General features: G+C 42.8%; 1 protein-coding gene and 1 long non-coding RNA gene across 3 annotated transcripts in view; both read right to left on the bottom strand.

The window, feature by feature from the left end:
* The window catches only part of LOC119473013, a 51,621-nt gene extending 49,991 nt beyond the window's left edge, over positions 1–1,630 (bottom strand). The window contains exon 1 of the long non-coding RNA XR_005202181.1: positions 1,309–1,630. This is a non-coding gene — a long non-coding RNA (uncharacterized LOC119473013). The remainder of the gene's footprint in view (positions 1–1,308) is intronic.
* NHS (NHS actin remodeling regulator) overlaps positions 1–18,979 on the bottom strand; it is a 353,438-nt gene that overhangs the window by 199,612 nt on the left and 134,847 nt on the right. The gene's annotated exons all lie outside the window — the stretch shown is intronic.

The following is an 18,979-nucleotide window of genomic DNA, read 5'->3' as shown; positions in this document are numbered from 1 at the left end:
AGCCTAAAGGACATGAAGCAGCCTGCACATCCAGAGAGTCTCCAAGGGAACTGACAGGCACATGTCAACAGGGGACACCAAAGGGAAAACAAACTCAAAAGACAACAGGATGCATTTGGTTTTAGCTGACATCCCTTCCTATGAACTCCACACTGTCATACCCCAAACACAAAAGCTCCTCCTAAGAATGAAACTTAAAATCTGTCTCTTGGGATGAATTGAATCCTGAATGCCCCTTCATGCTTTTTAAAAACTACTATGAACTGATTTTTTTTTCTTTTATTTAAGGGAAAATGTGCAAAGTGGCATGAATTGAATAAATAATTCAAAGACTTTGAGTTGGAGTCTGTGTGGACTCTGGGCAGTTTGGTCTTATTTCTGTTTTCTGCTGTAATCTGCACTGGGAATGTGGAAGGAGAGCATTTTTACCCCCTAGAAAAACAACGCTGTCAGCTCTCCTTGCCAGCTTCAGTGACACTAAAGGCATTGCAGCGTTAGCCAAACAGGAGCCAACTGAAGCTTACACACTCCTGAGCAGGAACCAAATCATCAAGTGGATCCGACACCTCTTCGTTTTCCAATCCCTTTACATTTCTCTTTTGATTGCTCTTCATATATGTACATGCATTTTTCTGTATTTCATATACATGCACACACTGACATCTTACTAGCAATTTTTAGCTCCTTGACACATAATAAAGGCATCCATTCTCAGCGAAATCAGGCCTTCTGTTCAAAGTGTTTTCCCTAGAAAATATGGTAGCTTCTAATTAAATAACTCAATGAGCAGCAGGAAGAGATAATGTGAAAATTAGAGCAGCATTTCAGCTCACATAGCACCCTTCTTGACAAGCAGCACACAGTAGTTGATGGACTTCAGAAAATCAAGCTGTGCTACCTTCTCACTGATGTGCTTGGAAAGGAAGGAGAAGGGAAGGAGGGAGGAAGAAAAAAAAAGAAAGAAGGAAGGGAAGGAGGGAGGAAGTGGGGAGGGGAGGAAGTGAGGAAGGGGAGGGGAGGGGAGGGAAGGGAAGGGAAGGGAGGAAGGAAGGAAGGAAAAACAAAGAAAAGGAAGGAAGGGACGGAGGTCTGACACATATCAGATATATACAAGGGAACACATAACCATTCCCTGGGCATCATCCAATTACCAATCTGGTATTTGTGAAAGTGTCCTGTGCTTATGAAGAAGGACGGTGGCCCAGGGCTGTCTAACCTTCCCAAATGACAAATGTAGAACATTCCAAGGAGACCATATATTTATAAATATTTGAGAAATGGGACATTCCTAGTATAACATGTATTCACAGGGGTTGTCTTGAAGTGTGGGCGTTTTAATTTATTTTTCCTTCTTTTTTAAAACCAGCAGCCCTATCCTGAAGCCACACAGCATCTTTGAAGAAGGGGTGAGTAGTCAGCATTCCCAGAGAGACTTGGTTCCTCAGAAAAGAGTCAAAGATGAGCAGCCATGAAGTTCTCCCATGGGTAAACCCAGCACAGCTGCCACCCAGAGCAACCCAGAATCGGGAGTTCTGTGACTATTTCTTAATGCTGACATGCATCACCCAGTTATTCACATGTAAGTCAAGGATTCCAGAGTCAGTAGTATCCTTAAGGAAAAATTATCTCCTCCTGTGAGTTCAGTTGTTTAAGGACAGGGGTGATGTAACCAATATCAGACACAAGAACAGTCCTCTTGAAGAAGAAGAGAGAGAGGGAGGAGCCATATCGGGGGCAGGAGCACCCTACCAGAAAGCAACCTGCCAGATCAGGGCTCCTTGTGGTGGCGCTGGTGACATTTGAGGCTGGATCATTCTCTGCTGTGGGGGCTGCCCTGTGCATTGTAGGAGGTTTAGCAGCATCCCTCGCTTCTCCTCACTACATGCCCCTTTTTCCCAGTTGTGGCAACCAAAAATGTCTCCAGACATTGCCACATGTCCCCTGGGGGTGAGGGAAGAATCATCATCCCCCACTGCCCTAGACAAAAGCCACAGAAAACAAGTGGAAGTAGTAGAACAAGTCACCAGACACCAATTAATTTCAGGGTGGGGTTGGGAGCAGAAAGGAAAGAAACGAATGTGGAAACATAAGAGTAGAGGCTCAGAAAGGAGGAACATCTCACAGGTTTATACCAGGAAGAGCAAAATCAACATGCAGATAAGACCATTGGGTACAGTTGTGCAACCCACAGACTCAGCATGATTATGGGTCCCTTTGAAGGAGCAGCGCTTTTATAGGCAGGCCAACGGGGCAGTGAAGCCTATTTAAGAAGGGAGTGGCTGTGGTTTACCAGATACCTTATCAAACTTACTTTAAGAATTAAACGCAGGAAAAAACAAAAAAAAATTGCCACCCTGAATGCTACTTTCGTTAAACTTGGAGACTAACAAAACTTCCTGTCAACACATAGGAGCCTGAAGTGATTAAAGCAAAAGAGAGCACTCCCTCTATTGTGTCTGCTTTTAATCCTCAGAGAATTTTTCTTCTAGACACACATACAAACAACTTGGGATTTGTTGATGCTAACTGCAGAGGGGTTTATGCAAGGAGGGGCGGGGGCCGCTCAGACCACAAAGTGAAAGGGGAAATAGAAGCAGAGAGAGAGAGGGCCTGAGAAAGTTTCCTTCCCCAGCTTCCAGTCAAGAAGGCTGGCACAGTGCTTCAGGGCATTTGGCATCAGTCACTGGACTGCTCCCCGAAATGCCCTGAAGGGGCAGAGCCAGGGAAGCTGGCAGGGCACTCTCTGCCTTTGTCACTCGGGAGCCCAAGTCAGCCAAAGAAAAGCTAAGTGCCGCTTTATCATGCAACAAAAGCCACTGCAGAGCCCTCCAAGGCTCCAATGCACTTAATAAAGGCTCACTAAATAAACAAAAAGCAAGTCCTGAGAACATAAAACTCTTCACACCTGGGTACCCTCTTTATTACAGACTCCAGTTTAGCAAGAACCCGGCAAGCTCTGACCTTACCTGGGAAACAAGCCCAACAGGGCGAACTGGTCAGAGAAGGCAAAGCTGCACACATCTTCCCACCTTCAGCCCCCAGAGGAAAATGTCTGGTCTGTGCTCCAGACTGCTTTTGCTGGGGGTAACTTATTTAAATGCCTTCACTTGATTATATGTTTTGCACAAGTATCTGAAGTTTTCTTCATTTCGTTGTCAAATGAATCTTCCTGTTTCACGTCTAAGTGAGGTTGAGGACCTCAAGTGACATATGCATTCATGATAATGATAACAGCAACATTTATAGAGCTCTTACTACATGCGAGTTCAAAGCACTTTAAATAGATTAGCTCATTAAATCCCAACTGAAGTCTTTATTTTTACTTTCTGCAGTTATAAATGATCTGTATCTCTCTTCCTCCTCCCCTACAAATTCTCCCAAATCCAGAAATGTGCATAGAAATAATAGCCAGTCATGTATTAGTTGATCTCTGTGCTTCATTGTAAAAATAACCCCAATCATTCCCCTTTTGGTATCTCCCCATCTATTTGCAATGAGACCTTCTAGGCCCTCCCATCAAGAGGTGGAGTCTATTTCTCGAACCCTTGAATCTGGCATTAGTTCTGTGACTTGCTTTGACCAATGCAATGCAGAAGTGGTGCTGTCTGAGTTCCAAGCCTGGATCTTGAAAGGCCTTGCACACTCCTGCTCACATGCTCAGAACTCTGTGATCACCGTGTGAACAAGCCCAGGCTGGCCTGATAGATGATAAGAGGACACTGCCAGGAGGAGCATTCCAGATGAGGCCAATCTAGATCAGCCAGGCCTCAGCTGACCTATCACTGATTGTGGACACATGCGCTAGGCCACAACCACCTGGCCTGGCCTAGCCCAGCCTGGAACATCCACCAAGCTCAGTCACAGACTAGGTATATGTTTGTTGTTCAACACCACTACATTTGGGCTAGTTTGTTTTCTAGCAAAGGTGTAACATTCAAAGCATTAATTATACTCTTTTAACCTTGTGATTCTCCAATAGGGAGCTACAATATGCAATGTTTTTGAAACTTATTTGACCATGAACTTACTCTCCCTTTTCTCTTTTCCGTGTATATACGCACATGCACATTCCAAGGAACACACACACTAGGGAAAGGCTGCTCTAGATCACTCATCACAGAAGTAACTGGCATTGGTTCATCTGTAGGTTTTATGAAAAACAGCTGCTTTTCCTTCATGTCCACTTATAGCTTTTGCTGCTATTCTGAAAACATTAACCTTAATGGCAACTGTAACAACCAGTGTTATCACAACATATAAAAGCTGACAAACCTCCCAAACATTCCCCATTAATCCTTTGTTCTTACTATGGGCTATAAAGAACTATTTAAAAAGACAAAAATCAAAACCAAAAACTTAATATTCTAGGCCCAATAAAATAATAACCAAAGGTTTCTCCCATAGAAACCCCTTCCACAGTAAAAAAAAAAAAAAAAAAAAAAAAAAAAAAATATTTTTAAAAAAAAAAAAAAAAAAAAAAAAAAAAAAAGGATTTGTTTTGAACCAAAATCAATAAAGAAAAAAACAAAATTCCAAGCAATGTCATTCACTGTTTTAATATTCCAAAAAGAGCTCCCACACAAGTATTTTGAAACATTCCTGGAAATTTATGTTTTACTTAATTCATCTGCTCCCAATAGCTGGTTTTCTTTTTGGTCCAATCATCCTTCTCAAAATTCAAACAATCTCTCTAATTTCATCCCTTTCTCTGGAGCAGGGTTCAGATGTTGGGAAGATACCATTATTGCTATCCTCATGATCAGGTTTCTGTTGATCAACAGTGTGTAAAAGAACAAGGTGCAATTTTCCAGCAGATGCCACAAAAATAAGTTACGACATATGCAACCAACATGCTACCATTTTTGTAAAGTATTTAAAAAATGATTTGAAAGTTATCTAGTAAACAATAAGTATTTCCAAAATGAGTTACTGCACGTGTCAAAACATACACCCAACAGAACAGGACTGCTTCAAAAGAGCTGTCAGTCAGGGTCCAAGGAGGAAATCAAAGCCCTTCCTCCATGTGACCTCAGCTACTGAGACTGGCAGGCTTGGTATGCCTTCCCCCCCAATCAAAGACTATTTTGGACTAACAAATATAGAAGGGATGATGGATGAAACCATTAGAGTAAATCATTATTCAGGCAAAAATCCTCAATGAATGCTAAACTAGGTGGAGGGAGTTTGATGAGGAAGGGGATATTTACATAATGCCAAAATATCTTCCAACAAATTATATCTGTTCATTACAAAAGGAAAAAGAGCAGCTACACAGACACCAGCCTAACTAAGTAATCAAATGTGACCTCACCAACAACGGGCAAATGGACATCTGTGCCTCCTGATATGGCCCCAGAGAACAAATCACCTACAACATTTATATAGCATTCCAACTGAAAAATGCATAAATCCAAATGTAAATGTGAAGAAGTATCAGAGAAACCAAAATTAAGGAACATTCTATGAAATAACTGGCTGGCATTCTTCAAAAATGTCAAGGTCACAAAAGACAAAGGAAGATTTATGAACTGTTGTGGATTAAAGGAGCCAAAAGAGACAGGACAACAATGTGGGATCCAGGACTAGATTGCGAACCTTAAGAAAATTGTGATAAACGGCATTATTGGGACACAGATTATATAAAAGTATGAAATAAATATTATTTTTTCTAAATTTGATAGCTGTATGTATACAAAAGAATATTCTCGTTCTTGGGAAATGCAAGGGGTAAAGGGAGTCTGATGACAGCAGCCTACTCCTAAACGGTACAGCAAAAAAATTCACCTATACATACATGAATTAGTGTGGGGGAGAGAAGAGATAAATGTGACAAAACATGAACAATTAGTGAATCTAGATAAAGGTATATAAGAGTTCTTTACACTATTCTTACACCCGTCCTGTAAGTTTTAATTATTTCAAAATAAAAAGTAAAACAAACATCACCAAATGTGGAGCTTCCTATTGGTGGATAAGGCCAAGGGCAAGGCAAAACTGGGCCCCAGAGTAGTCAATACACAGCAGAGAGCCAGCTCTCTTCCCAGCTACCCTCCACAGCACTGTCCAAAATATTCCCCAGAATGGACCCCTCTTAGCTTCTTTTGAGATGAAGCTTTTGTGACCACAGGCCCCTGGCACTCCAGGATGCTACAGGCCTTGAAAGAAAACCAAAACCACTTTGGGCCATGGTTCGACTTTTTAGGAACATTTTCTTCCTGCAGGTTTTTCGCTGTGGTGGTTGGAGGCCTTATTTCTTTTGCTGGCACTGTTGGGAGAGAAAGACATGACTGGACTTTTATTGAGGTGCAGGGATACCTAGGAAGCCAAGAAACAGACAAGCAGGGACTCACAGGTTCCAAGATGAGCCATTGGGGTATTTATTGGATGCCATCCTATCTGCTTTCCCTCTTCTGTGTAGAGATCCATTAAGGTTAGCTAATCTGGGGAGGCTGCCCCCATTACTGGCTCTGCCTCTGGACTGTCAGGAGCCTTGGGATGAGTCTCATGGCTGCTCCATGCCTCGGTTTCCTCATCTGCTCAGTAGAGATAAGCAACCCTGCTGTGTCAGCCCTGCCATTTTTGGCAGAGGCAGACATCAAGGCCTGGGAGGTGGGCCCTGGAAAGACTTCCCTGGCAGGAAGACTGGGTCTCTGCCTCTCAAGTGGCACCTGCTTCTGAATTTCCTCATTGCTGCTGTGTCCACCCAATCATGTGACTGAGTTGCTACCTCAGTTTCCATTCTCAGCACTCCTGCACTCTGTCAGGTCTGAGTCCTGCCAGGCCCTAGGACTCAGCCCGATGGTGCCCTCGCTCTCTTCTGGCTCCCTGCAGAGCCACAAGGCACTCTGTGCTTCCCCACTACCACCCATACTCACCAGATTCCACCTCCATGAGTACACATGCTAGACTCATGGTACTTAGCAAGAGAACTGCCTTGCTGACCATGGCAACTCCTCAAAAGACAGTCACCAATGCGAGAAGTTTTTTCTTCAAAGAGTCTTCCTTATCCATTTTTTTTTCCTAGCAAGCAATGGACGATGTAACCCCAGAGATGACCTCTGACTGCCAACATAGAACCGTACGCCAGTGCAAACCCGACTGCTTGATGTAACTAGAGCAGGTACCAGGAAGAAGATGGATTAGAACTGCATGATGTAGCCACATCAGTTTCCCAACTGCAGTTATGGAGGGTGGCCTTGTTGGGCACTCACACAGTAACTTGGAGAGAAATTATCTTAAGAAAAAGAAGGAAAGATTTAGGGGCAGTGTCACAAGATGGTTCCTAACAGGCCAATCACCAGCTTCACAAATTAATATTCTGGGTCTCTAAATCAACACCTCACAAAGAAGGCTTCCCTGCTATAGGCAAGCCTATATTTGCTCTGAGCCAGGGCTGAACGGAAATCCAGTCCGTGTTTTCCAGATGGCAGCACCGGGAACTTCAGAAGAGCAGCCACACCCAGGCAGCTGCAGCTCCTGAAACGTGGACCACAGAGGGCCCTGGGCTGCTTCTGAGGAGCTTCTGGCTATAGCAGTCAGAGCTGCCCCCAGGGGATATTGTGGACTTGACAGAGTCCCACTCCCAAGACAGGTTCTTCAGAGGCTATGGCACCCACCAGGCCAAACCATTTGGAAACAGCCAAGGTTGAAATATTCTCCGGCTCTCCCTCCTGCTCTTATCCTACATGTCAGTGGGGCGGTTCTGGAGGAGCCATTGCATTCCTCCAAGGCCAGAATCCACACACTAAGAGCTTGCTGCAGGTGACTAGCAGGCAGCACAAAGCAGGGAATCAGAAAGCACGACCTTAAAACGCCACAAAGAACAGTGGACACCATCTCTCTAGTGGCCCTTGTAGCTGGACATGGCTGTGGCCCAGGACCTACCTGGATCTGTCTTCCAAGCCTGGGCCCCATGCCACAGCCCCCAGGAGAACAGAGACCAAGGTGTCTTGATTCTGACAAAACCCATTTAAGGGCTGAGCATACAGGCCGCTTCCTCTGCCAAACCAAAACAAAGCAACCAGGGAATTATCCAGAGAATTGGAACCAAACCCTGATTTTCCAACATCATTTGCCTAAATGAAGGCCGTTTCTTAGTTTTCCACTTTGCTTCAGCTCTGGTGACCAGGACTTAGCTAGCTTAATAATGAAAATGAACCACTAGCAAATAAAAACACATTTGGCTTTGCAAAATGAAAGAATGATTAAAAGAAGAAAATTAAGCTAGCAAACACTGAGCAGACATCTCTCCCAAAGAAGCACTTTTAGAAACATATACTGCATTAGATGCAATAGATATTTGTAGGACAATAGCGGGGGGATAGGCCAGGCACGGTGGCTCACTCCAGTAATCCCAGCAGTTTGAGAGGCTGAGGTGGACGGATCACTTGATCCCAGGAATTTGAGACTAGCCTTAGCAACACTGTGAGACCCTATCTCTGCTAAAGACAAAAAAAAATAGCCACATATGGTGGCGTGTACCTGTAGTCCCAGGTATACTGGAGGCTAAGGTAGGAAGACCACTTGAGCCCAGGGAAGTCAAGGCTGCAGTGACCCAAGATCATGTCACTGCACTCCAGCCTGGTTGACAGAGTGAGATCCTGTCTCAAAAAAATAAATAAATAAAAACAAAAACAGGGAAGGGATAGTGGACAGGGGACAAAGGTAGAACTCACTGGAGATTTTCCTCAGTGGCAAAAGCATAGAGAAATGGGAGACCCAGTTTAATTCTGCAAGGTATCATCTGTCAAACATCACAAGAAGAGGCATCTCAAACAGATCTCCCACCACCCTGCCCCACCATCCCTCCAACTAGACTTCCTGGAGTAGAACATTTCTATTCCCACCATGAATATGACATTTCTGAGCACACAGTGAGGCCCCTAGCTTTGTGTTCCTTAGAGAGGGCCAAATTGGGCTCCTTCACTTGACTAGGTTAGAGAAAGTCAATGCAGCAAGGAAAGAATCTATAGGTCTTTAAAACTTTCAAGAGCAATGCTTCCTACATAGTACTGTGCATGCAAACCAGCAACCCTGGGCTCTGGTTGAAATGCAGATTCTGATTCAGTGGGAATGGGGTGGGGTCGAGAGTCTTTGTTTCTAATGAGCTCCCTGATGATGAGATGCTGCTGATTCCATGGATCCCACTTTGAGAAAGCAGGCTCTAAAATACACCTGTAAATGAAGACAATGGAGGCAGGGTGTGCATCTAAGTTCAAGTAAATGAAAACACCCTCTACTTCCAGTCTCTTCTCCATCTTGAAATCACACTTGCAATTAAGAAAAAGGGTTCATGCTCACACAATTTCACTCCATTAATGATGGCAATATTTAGAATAGATGGAAATGTGTTTCTGCTTTCCAATCATTCTTAGGGAATTGCATTTAAAAATTGCTAATTTTCTTCTCCCCACTCTCTCCCTCTCTTCCCTTACAACTCCTCTTAACATGACAATAAGCATGATGCCCTTCAGACAGCATGTTAGCCCAGCTGGATGGCCACAACTGGAGAAGCAATTCCTAAAAGGGGTAAAATGTTTCAGATCTAGCAATTCTCCTTTCTGTCCAAATAGAATGTGAACAATCCATTCTATCCTCAGAGCCAGCCCCAAATCCCTACAGAGCTTGCTTTCTTGGCAGTCAACAAGACTATCACTGTCTGTGCTTTCATTATCCACTCCTAGATCTTAATCATTCAGAGACATTCCTATTTTCCATGTTTTCAGGGGAAAGAAAACAAAAATGAAAAAGTGCCTTTCTCATCAAAACACTCCAGAAATTGGAATTTACAAAAATAGCATGCTATTGGTTATTTGGCCTAATCCTTTAGGGAACCTTGCAAAATTATTCCCTAGGGTGGATTCAATGGGTGCAGCCAAGTTTTAAATGTCCACAAAGATGAGGTTTCCCATAAATTCACAAATGTCCAACAGAACTAACTCTGATGTGTGTGTCATATGCAAAGAATTAGGAATGATCAGGAACTAGTTCCTGGAAACAGAAATGTAAGTCTTGACATTTGCTCATTAAATCGTTCAAAACTCCATAAGCAAAAATGGGGGTGGGGGTGGGGATGGGGAGCAGGAAATGCCTCATCTTGGGAATTGAGAGATTAAGAGGCAAGGAACTTGCCAAATCAGAATTAAAAGGCTGAAGAGCCCTACATGCTTATTTTAAATGAAATAAGGATGATGATGATGGGAGGTACACCAGTGATCATCTCTCCCTCCTTCCCCAAAGTCCCCCAGGATGGTGGTCCCAGTGGGTTATCATAAACCACAAAAAAACATGACTAATAGCTAGAAGCAAGTGGTATTAGAGCTCTTTTAAGCTGATAGCCACCCTGCCCCTTCCTGGCACTTCCCATGTTTCGTGTTTTATTTCAAAGTGAAACCCAAACACACTCCGAAACATCCGGGGGGATGGTGTGTGTGTGCGAGTGCTCCTGGGTCTCGATCCAGCTGGCCCAAGCCTCCTTATTATGTAAGGCCCTGGGAAGACAGCAACACACTGTCCCCCTTACTTCTCAACAGCTTGCTCATTCATATCGAAAACTAAAATGTGCCACAAAATAATAAAAAGACACATTTCAAAATCATTGAATTTCTTTCTTTTTTATTTATTTTTTTTGTTTTATCATAAAATCTTCCCCCAAAATAAGCCCTCCATGCAGGAGGTGAAAGAATGAGTGGCGACGGTTCCAAAAATTCCAGAGGAATTTTTTCTGCCATAAAGTCCTGAGAAGTCAAGGAAAGCCAAAAGGTGCATTCATTCCCTTGCTTAGACCATTGCTCAATATAATCATGTTTAATAGCACGGTGTGGCTTTTACAACCGTTTCCTCAACGGCCAACCCAGTAGAACAGCTGGTTTTTCCAGGAGGCATTAGTGCAGCACAGGAAGCTGCAACATGATGACAGTAACAACAATTATTATATATATTGAACACTTAGAAGGACCTAAGCACAATGCTTATTAGCACTTTATTCACCTTCCTCTAATCATCACAACAAAAGCCTATAACATAGAGACAGATGAGAAAACCGAGCAACAGAGCAATACAGTAACTTGGGCAAAAGCAACACAGCTGAGAAATGGGGAAGTCAAGTTCAGAACCCAGGTCTCAGCTGGCTGGGAAGCTGGTGCTTTTAACCAGAGGTTCTCAGAGTTTCTGTTAGAATCATCCAAGCCCAGGCTGCACCCAAGATCAACTAAATCAGAATCTCAGAGAGCAGGACCTAGTCATCAGTATTTTTTCAGGCTCCCCAGGTGACTCTTGTGTGCAGCCAAATTTGAGAACCATTGTTCCCAGCCACCATGCTTCCTTGCTTCTAGGTAGAAAGGCTGGGCCCATCCTAGATTTTTGTTCAAGTCATCAGTAAATCCACATGGAGAGCAAACAAGCATCGTTCAGCAGATAGAAGGATTTTGGAAAGGCCAAAGATCAGCAGAGGCCAGCATGACAGGAGTTACTGCAACAGTATGTCCCAAGGGCTCTTGCTTGGTGTGTTCAGGGCAAAAGTGAACTCTGGTAGATCAACTGGAGGGGCGGCGAGAGGCAGGTCATGACAGCTATGAGCTAACTTGGGTTGTGGCCATGCAGTCACTCCTTGGGTAGGTGGGAGTTTGTGACTCTCTTTACTACAGCATCTTTTGCTACTGTGGTATATTGTATTATTGTTTTCATCCTCCTCCGTGCAGAAGGCTGACACAGCCCCATCTTTGCTCTGTTTAACTCAGAGTTGGCTTGGCCACATGACTTGCTTTGGCCAATTAAGTGTAAACAGAAGGGTTGTGTCACTTCTGAGCATAAGCATTAAGATCAAGTGTGTGATTCACCATTTTCTCTTCTGTTGTCTACCACTTGGGCCAGCAGTGTTCTAGGCAGAGACCAATCCCATCAGTTCCAGTCCTGGAGTGAAGGAGACATAGGACAGAGCTGTAGCTGACCTGTATCAGACATTTTTCATGAGCAAGAAATAAGCATCTGCTGTTGTAAACCAGTGAGATTAGGGAGTCATATGTTACCAGGCTGGTCCTGACTGATACAATCGCCTACCCTTGGAATACTCTGATTTCATCTATACTCTAGGGAATACAGATGAGACACAGTAGAGCATTTCCTTCTATATGGAACTCCTCTCAGGAGGGAGGAATGGAGACACCTAATATTAGTTCTCCTCCCTGGATACCATAAATCATTTCTGAGACTAGAAAGGGCCTAACTAATTGAAACTGAATTAAAATAAATGGATATTCTCTCTCTTACAAGTGGCTTACAAACAAACAGCATTTGAATTAGATACCTAAATCCTCCTGTTCTCTCTCTCTGGTCCCCTAATTTTCCACCAAAAGAGTGAGGGGCCATTTACAACACAATCAGCCCTCTAGCATTCTCCCCAATATTAGTAGCTCCATATGAATGAAGATTTTGAGGCAGATAGCAGCCTAACTTGACTTCCCACCCTGAAACCAGGGCCCTGACTGATTCTAAAGGAATAGAAGGCACACAATGCAAATGACACTTTCCCTCCCAAAGTTTGGAAGTAGGGGGTATGCTATATTACCTGTAACAATGACACCAGGTGATCCACAATAGCATTGAAGACTTAGAGGAAAATTGCAGATCATTTAATCCAGTGATTCTCAACCTGGCTCCAACCTCAGAGATTCTGATTTAATTGGTCTAGAATTGGATTTGGGCATTAACATTTAACAACAAACTCCTCAGTGACTCTAATGTGCATCCTGGGTTGAAATCTAATCCCAGTCCCTTTATTACCTCAAAGGCCTAGAGGGATGAAGGTCACATGGCTAGTTAATGGCAAAAGTCAAGACTAAAACCTTTCATCCATGATCTCACTGCAGTATGTTGCTTCTCAACGTCTTGTTTGTCTAGAAGAACCACTTACTCCCATGAATTTAATTAAAAGAAAGATGGCAATACCAATGGCTAATGTTCCTGGTGTTCTGAGTATTCAAGGGGTGCCTCTGTGCATTTTATCCAGCAGTCAGGGACAGATGTCTTCCACAAGACAGATACACAAAAGACACTTGCTCTTCTAGGCCTTAAAGCAGTCCTATATGCTTCTGAGTTGAGCTGATGTTTTCATCAAGCTTGATGCCATTATGACACAAGTGTGGGAGCTTTGCTTAAGTTCTGGGCTAGCCATGCAACAAGCTTGTTTGCTCTTAAGGTTGTAGATACATCTATTCCCATTCCTGGGTTAAAATGTGTATGTGTGCACGTGTGTGCGTTCCATTTGAATTACACTGGGGCCAAGATGGCAGTATGTGAACGTTGACAAGTCAAGCAGACATAGAAAGATATCACACAGGCACAAATCAAACATCTCTCCCTTCCTGTGCACTCCTCAATTCAATGAAAATAATACATTGGCAGTAAAGATGGCCCATGTTTTCCTCGTGTGTGTGTGTGTGTGTGTGTGTGTGTGTGTGTGGCGTTGTAAGTTAAATCCCCTTTCAAGAATATTTGTTGGCAGTTACAGAGGAGGGGGATGTGTGCAAATGAGGGTATAAATTCTTGGGTCCATTTGCAGAAACCAGCCCCCAGAAAGGAGTAGCCACAGAAGTCTGTCAAAATATGGAAAAACATTTAAGGCTTCTCTCTAACTTGAGCGAAGTAAGCAGGATTGGAAAACAATCTTCCTGCTTTTCAAAAATCATTCAGACTCAGTTCTCCAAGCCTAATGCTTCTCACCAACTATCAGCTAAAGATACACTGTCCAATATGGTGGCCAGTTGTCACATATGTCTTTGGGGTACTTGAAACTTGGCTAGGCTGAATTGAGATGTGCTGTAAGTGTAAAATATATACAGGCCTTCAAAGGCATAGCACAAAAGAAAAATGTAAAATACTAATAATGTTTCATAGTGACCACATGTTCAAAATACAGTACTTCAGATATGTTGGTTAATAAAACATACTATTAAGATTAAGTTCACCTGTTTCTTTTCACATTTTTTAACAGTTCGTCTCCTAGAAAACTTAAAATTATACATATGACTTGCATCCCATTTCTACTAAACAGTGCTGGACCAAGAAAATCATCTTAATGATTACTTCACTTGATTCAAGTCAGATGTGAAAAATTATTGACTACATTTGAAGAAATTGAGGCAGAATAATACTCTTGTTAAGAACCCAGACTGCCTGAGTTCCAATTGTAGTTTGGCCACCTACTATCTGTGTGTCCTTCATATTTAATCTCATCTGTAAACTGGGAATAATTATATCTCTATCCCATAGGGTTGTTGTGAGAACTAAATGAGCAAAATAAATGTCCAATGCTTAGAAGAGTATCTGGCAGGTGAGAGTGCTTAACAGACGTTAAGTATTATAATTATCCAAACTGTGTTGACATTCTAATAATTTTAAAAGATCCTAGAAGGTTTTCCAGACTTCAACAGGCTATGGATTAAAGAGGTTCTACATTCAAGCTATAGCATATACAAAAACATTTCAATAATATGCATGAACTTGTAAAATCTCACTAGTTAGCACTTGAAACATCCTTCTTTGTTCATAGTGTGGACAAGTCTTATCACTGAATAATACACTTATAATACAATAAATATTCCTTGAAATATAATATAGATGCAGAATTTCAGAGGTGGCAGTTGAATCACCATTTATGCTATTTATGAATTATCAGTTTTCAAAGATTCATGGCACAATGGAATACTCCCAGTGTTGAAATGATACGAAACACACTAACCCCTCTTTGATGATTTAGAAGATATTTGCAGATTTTTCAGTAAACACAGGTCAGTAACACGTGAAGCATGGAAGTGTCATACAGGCACTGTCCTAGGTGATGAATAGGGCCAGCTTTCACTGTATCATGTACATGTCAGTTAGGTAATAAAAACTGAGTATGCTTGACAAAGAATCCACACATACTAACAAAAAAGCTCATTCTGCTTCTCCAAACTTGTGTCATTTTCTCCAACTCTGCAGCACCCTTCATCTCTAGGATGACCTAAGCTGACCTGATTCATAGTTCAACTCGTGGATGCTGGGGAGGACATCTTTCAAGGAATCAGTGATCATCCACACTCACCCTGATTCTACCCACATAAAACTGCCAGTCTCCCCCCAACACACATTTCTGCTTATACAGAGAATTTTGTTGCTTCTAAGCCATCTGGTTATAAAGAAACCAAAGAAAATAATGACAGAGGAAACAGCCCTATAAGTGCAGCAGACCTTGGAGAAATCTCTCAGAGTTGAAACCAGGGTGTCTCAACCTTGGCACTATTTACATGTCCTGGGGGCTGTCCTGTGCACGTATAGGAGGTTTAGCGGCATCCCTGGTGTATTAGTCAGGGTTCTCTAAATGGGCAGAACTAACAGCATGTATGTATAGATAAAGGGGAGCTTATTAGAATTGACTCAAATGATCACAAGGTGAAGTCCCACAATAGGCCATCTGCAGGTCGAGGAGCAAGGACGCCAGTCCAAGTTCCAAAACCTCAAAAGTAGGGAAGCTAACAGTGCAGCCTTCAGTCTATGGCCAAAGGCCTGACAGCCCCTGGCAAACCACTGGTGTAAGTCAGAGTCCAAAAGCTGAAGAACTTGGAGTCTGATGTTTGAGGGCAGGAAGCATTCAGCACAGGAGAAAGATGAAGGCCAGAAGACTCAGCAAGTCAAGTCCTTGCAAGTTCTTCTGCCTGCTTTATTCTAGCCACACTGGCAGCTGATTAGATGGTGCCCACCAGATTAAGGGTAGGTCTGCCTCTCCCAGTCTACAGACTCAAATGTTAGTCTCCTTTGGTAACACCCTCACAGACACCCTGATATGATTAGGCTTTGTCCCCACTCAAATCTCATCTTGAATTCCCATATGTTGCAAGAGAGACCTGGTGGGAGGTAACTGAATCATAAAGGCAGGTCTTTCCCATGCTGTTCTCAGGATAGTGAAAATGTCTCATGAGGTCTGATCGCTTTATAAAGGGGAGGTTCCCTACACAAGCTCTCTCTTTGCCTGCTGCCATTGATGTAAGATATGACATGCTCCTTCTTGCCTTCTGCCATGATAGTGAGGCCTCCCCAGACACATGGAACTATAAGTCCGTTAAATCTCTTTCTTTTGTAAATTGCCCAGTCTTGGGTATGTCTTTATCAGCAGCATGAGAACAGACTAATACACACATTCAGGAACAATACGTTGCATCTTTCAATCCAATCAAGTTGACACTCAATATTAACTATCACACCTGGCCTCTACTTACTAGAGGCCAGTAGCACCTCCCCCTAGATGTGACAACCAAATACATTTCCAGGCCTTGTCAAATCTCCCCTTGTGAGTCACAATTGACCCCAGTTGGGACCCACTGGTTGAAACCAGCGAGTATTAACCTTGAGTGCACATAAGCATTACCCAATAGCTTATAGAAAAAAATGTAGATCCCTGAGCCCTACTCTCAAGATAGTTTGATTCAGGAGGTCTAGGGTGGAGCTCAAGAAGCTGTGCTTGCAATAAGCTATCTGGGGGAGATTCTGATGTGGTTGGTCCGAAGTCCACATTCTGAAAAACATTGATCTTGCAACCTGCATGCACACCTAGGTCAAAATCAAGGCTACAGAAAACATGAACTTGAAACCAAAGCAGAACCAGTTAAACAAATGAGCCATGTGGTATATAAGTTGCTTGATTGTGTAGAGCTACACGTGGGAGAAATCAGGTATTGAGATTAAAGAAGTTGTAGAATAGAGAAGAGCCCATTTGTAACCTACCATGGGAAATTAAGAATGCGCTGAGCTCATGCTGTAATTTTACCTCCTGGGAAGCACTGAATGCAGGTGAGTAATGTACCTACCAAGGTTCCACATTTATTTTTTCCCCTAATGAAGGAACTGAGCATTTACAGAATTCTGCTTCAGCTCATAATAATCTGACATTTGATTTTAGGCTTAAACCAGTTCCAAGAAACTGCAAATAGGCAGACAAGATTCTCAAGACCTGTAAAACAGAGCTTCAGTCCCCAGGTGAGTTACGAGAAAATAAATAGGTAAGACCAGGTAACTTGGGATGCAGAGCCTCCAACAGGGACATTCTAGCTTTAGTTGTCACTTCTTACATCCAGCCACAGTCTCTACTGAACTTACTTGGGTATGAAGGGGCTTGTATTTTGCTTATTAGCCTTGTTCAACAGGAAAAAGGGCCACTTAAAAAAGAAAACCACCATCAAGCTGTCATTGATAGGTAATTTTAGCTTAGGTTTAGAAGCAAGCCCTGCAACAAGGAGACTAGCACAAGTATGGAAAATTCTGCGCTAAACACTTGTCTTAAAAACAGAACTTTGTTCCAATGTGATTGATATATTAGGAAATGACCTGGACATCATGCAAATTTCACATTTGCTTATGTGTGCCATTTCATCTGAAAGAAATAGTAGGTGAACACAGAAAAGTGTGCCCAGCTGAATTGAGCTTCATTTACAAAATGCACACACATACAGACACCTTGAACATCGACCAGCTACCTCAGTTCACCTTAGAAGCCACAACCATTCATATTTAGTGTTAAAATTTTCCATCTGGTTTCTGACCACCTTCCAATGACCACTTCTACAAGCCACCTTCAGGGCTTTTTCTAGTAAAGTGCCATATCTATTGTTGTACTTATGCATTTTTAAATCATATAATATGTGTAAAACTATAATTTTTCTTAGGTTCCTATCTTACTTTTTATATATTACTACATCTTCAAGTGTTGTGCACCCTAATATCATTTATCCCACAAACCCTGTGGCTTTTATTGCATAATTTTGTATAGCATGGTGACTTTCTAGAAACTCTTTTGTCATGTTATGGCAGAACTGGCTATAGTCTGTTTGAGAGGCAAGGAAATGCTGGTAAGGAAATATAGAAGCAAGGAAGTGAGACAGAAAGGAAAGGCAGACTATAAAGAATGCGTCATCAAGCATATTATTACTGTACATGACTAGAGTTGAATCTCACTGGGAAATTCTGGAAAATGGTGCAAGACATGGCTCAGATTTATCCCAGCTGAGAGGCAATGGAGCTGGGGTATTTATACACCAAGTCCTCTTGGGTTCTGGTTGAGGGCTGCTCCTGGGGGTGTTAATTGTAGCCTGAATGTCTGAATCAGAAGGACAGAACCATCCCTCATGGATTCCCTCCTTCCTGAGTCCCCAGGAAGGCAACGAGATGTAAATAGATGGAAATCCCACTGGAGCACACTGAAGTGGTAAGATCCAAGGGATATGAGTCATCTTCTTATGAGCATCTGTCACCAGAAAAAGGGAAAAAATACTGCAGAAGAAAAGAAGACAAGAGCATGGGATTGCACATTTCAAACCTCTTACTGTAAACCAAGCTTGCCTGGCACTAGGAATAACCCAAGGTTTGTTAAAATACAGATTCCTGGGACCTACGCTACATCTATTGAATCAACTTCTCTAGAGGAAGAGCCTAAGAAGCTTTTTTATGGTGAACAAATCTCTCCCCATCCCACTGCCAGCCTCCAAAGGTAACTGTCTTATCTGGCCAGCCTGGGAAACAGTGCCAAACAAATAATACACTTGTTCTGCCAGATTCTGACTGTGCTCAGAAGAAATTCCTATAGTATGCCACAGGGGCAGAAGAGTGACTAGAAATCACTATGGCAGAGACCTACAGTGGTGCTCAGCCCCTCCAGCCCCCAACTTCACCCACTCTCAGAAAACAAAGAGGTGACAGGCAGACTGTGGTCATTTGTCTCTTCCCTTAATCTTCAACCGCAGTAAGTGGCTTATAGAGAGTTCAAGGGGGCAGGCACGAGGGCCTCCCAGCCAAGGTCACATCCTGCCCACCCACAAGTAAGGTGACTTATGGCCCCAAAATAGCTTCTCTCTTCCTAGAGATAATGTAGCTTCAGGAAATTGCTGTATATTTAATCTCCTAGAGCTTAAGGCCAAGGCAATCCCACCTCACCACCCTGGCTGAACACAGA

Source organism: Cebus imitator, unplaced genomic scaffold (genome assembly GCF_001604975.1).
Source record: "Cebus imitator isolate Cc_AM_T3 unplaced genomic scaffold, Cebus_imitator-1.0 Scaffold128, whole genome shotgun sequence".
Lineage (NCBI taxonomy): Eukaryota > Metazoa > Chordata > Mammalia > Primates > Cebidae > Cebus > Cebus imitator.
This window is presented reverse-complemented; position numbering and strand designations above follow the sequence as displayed.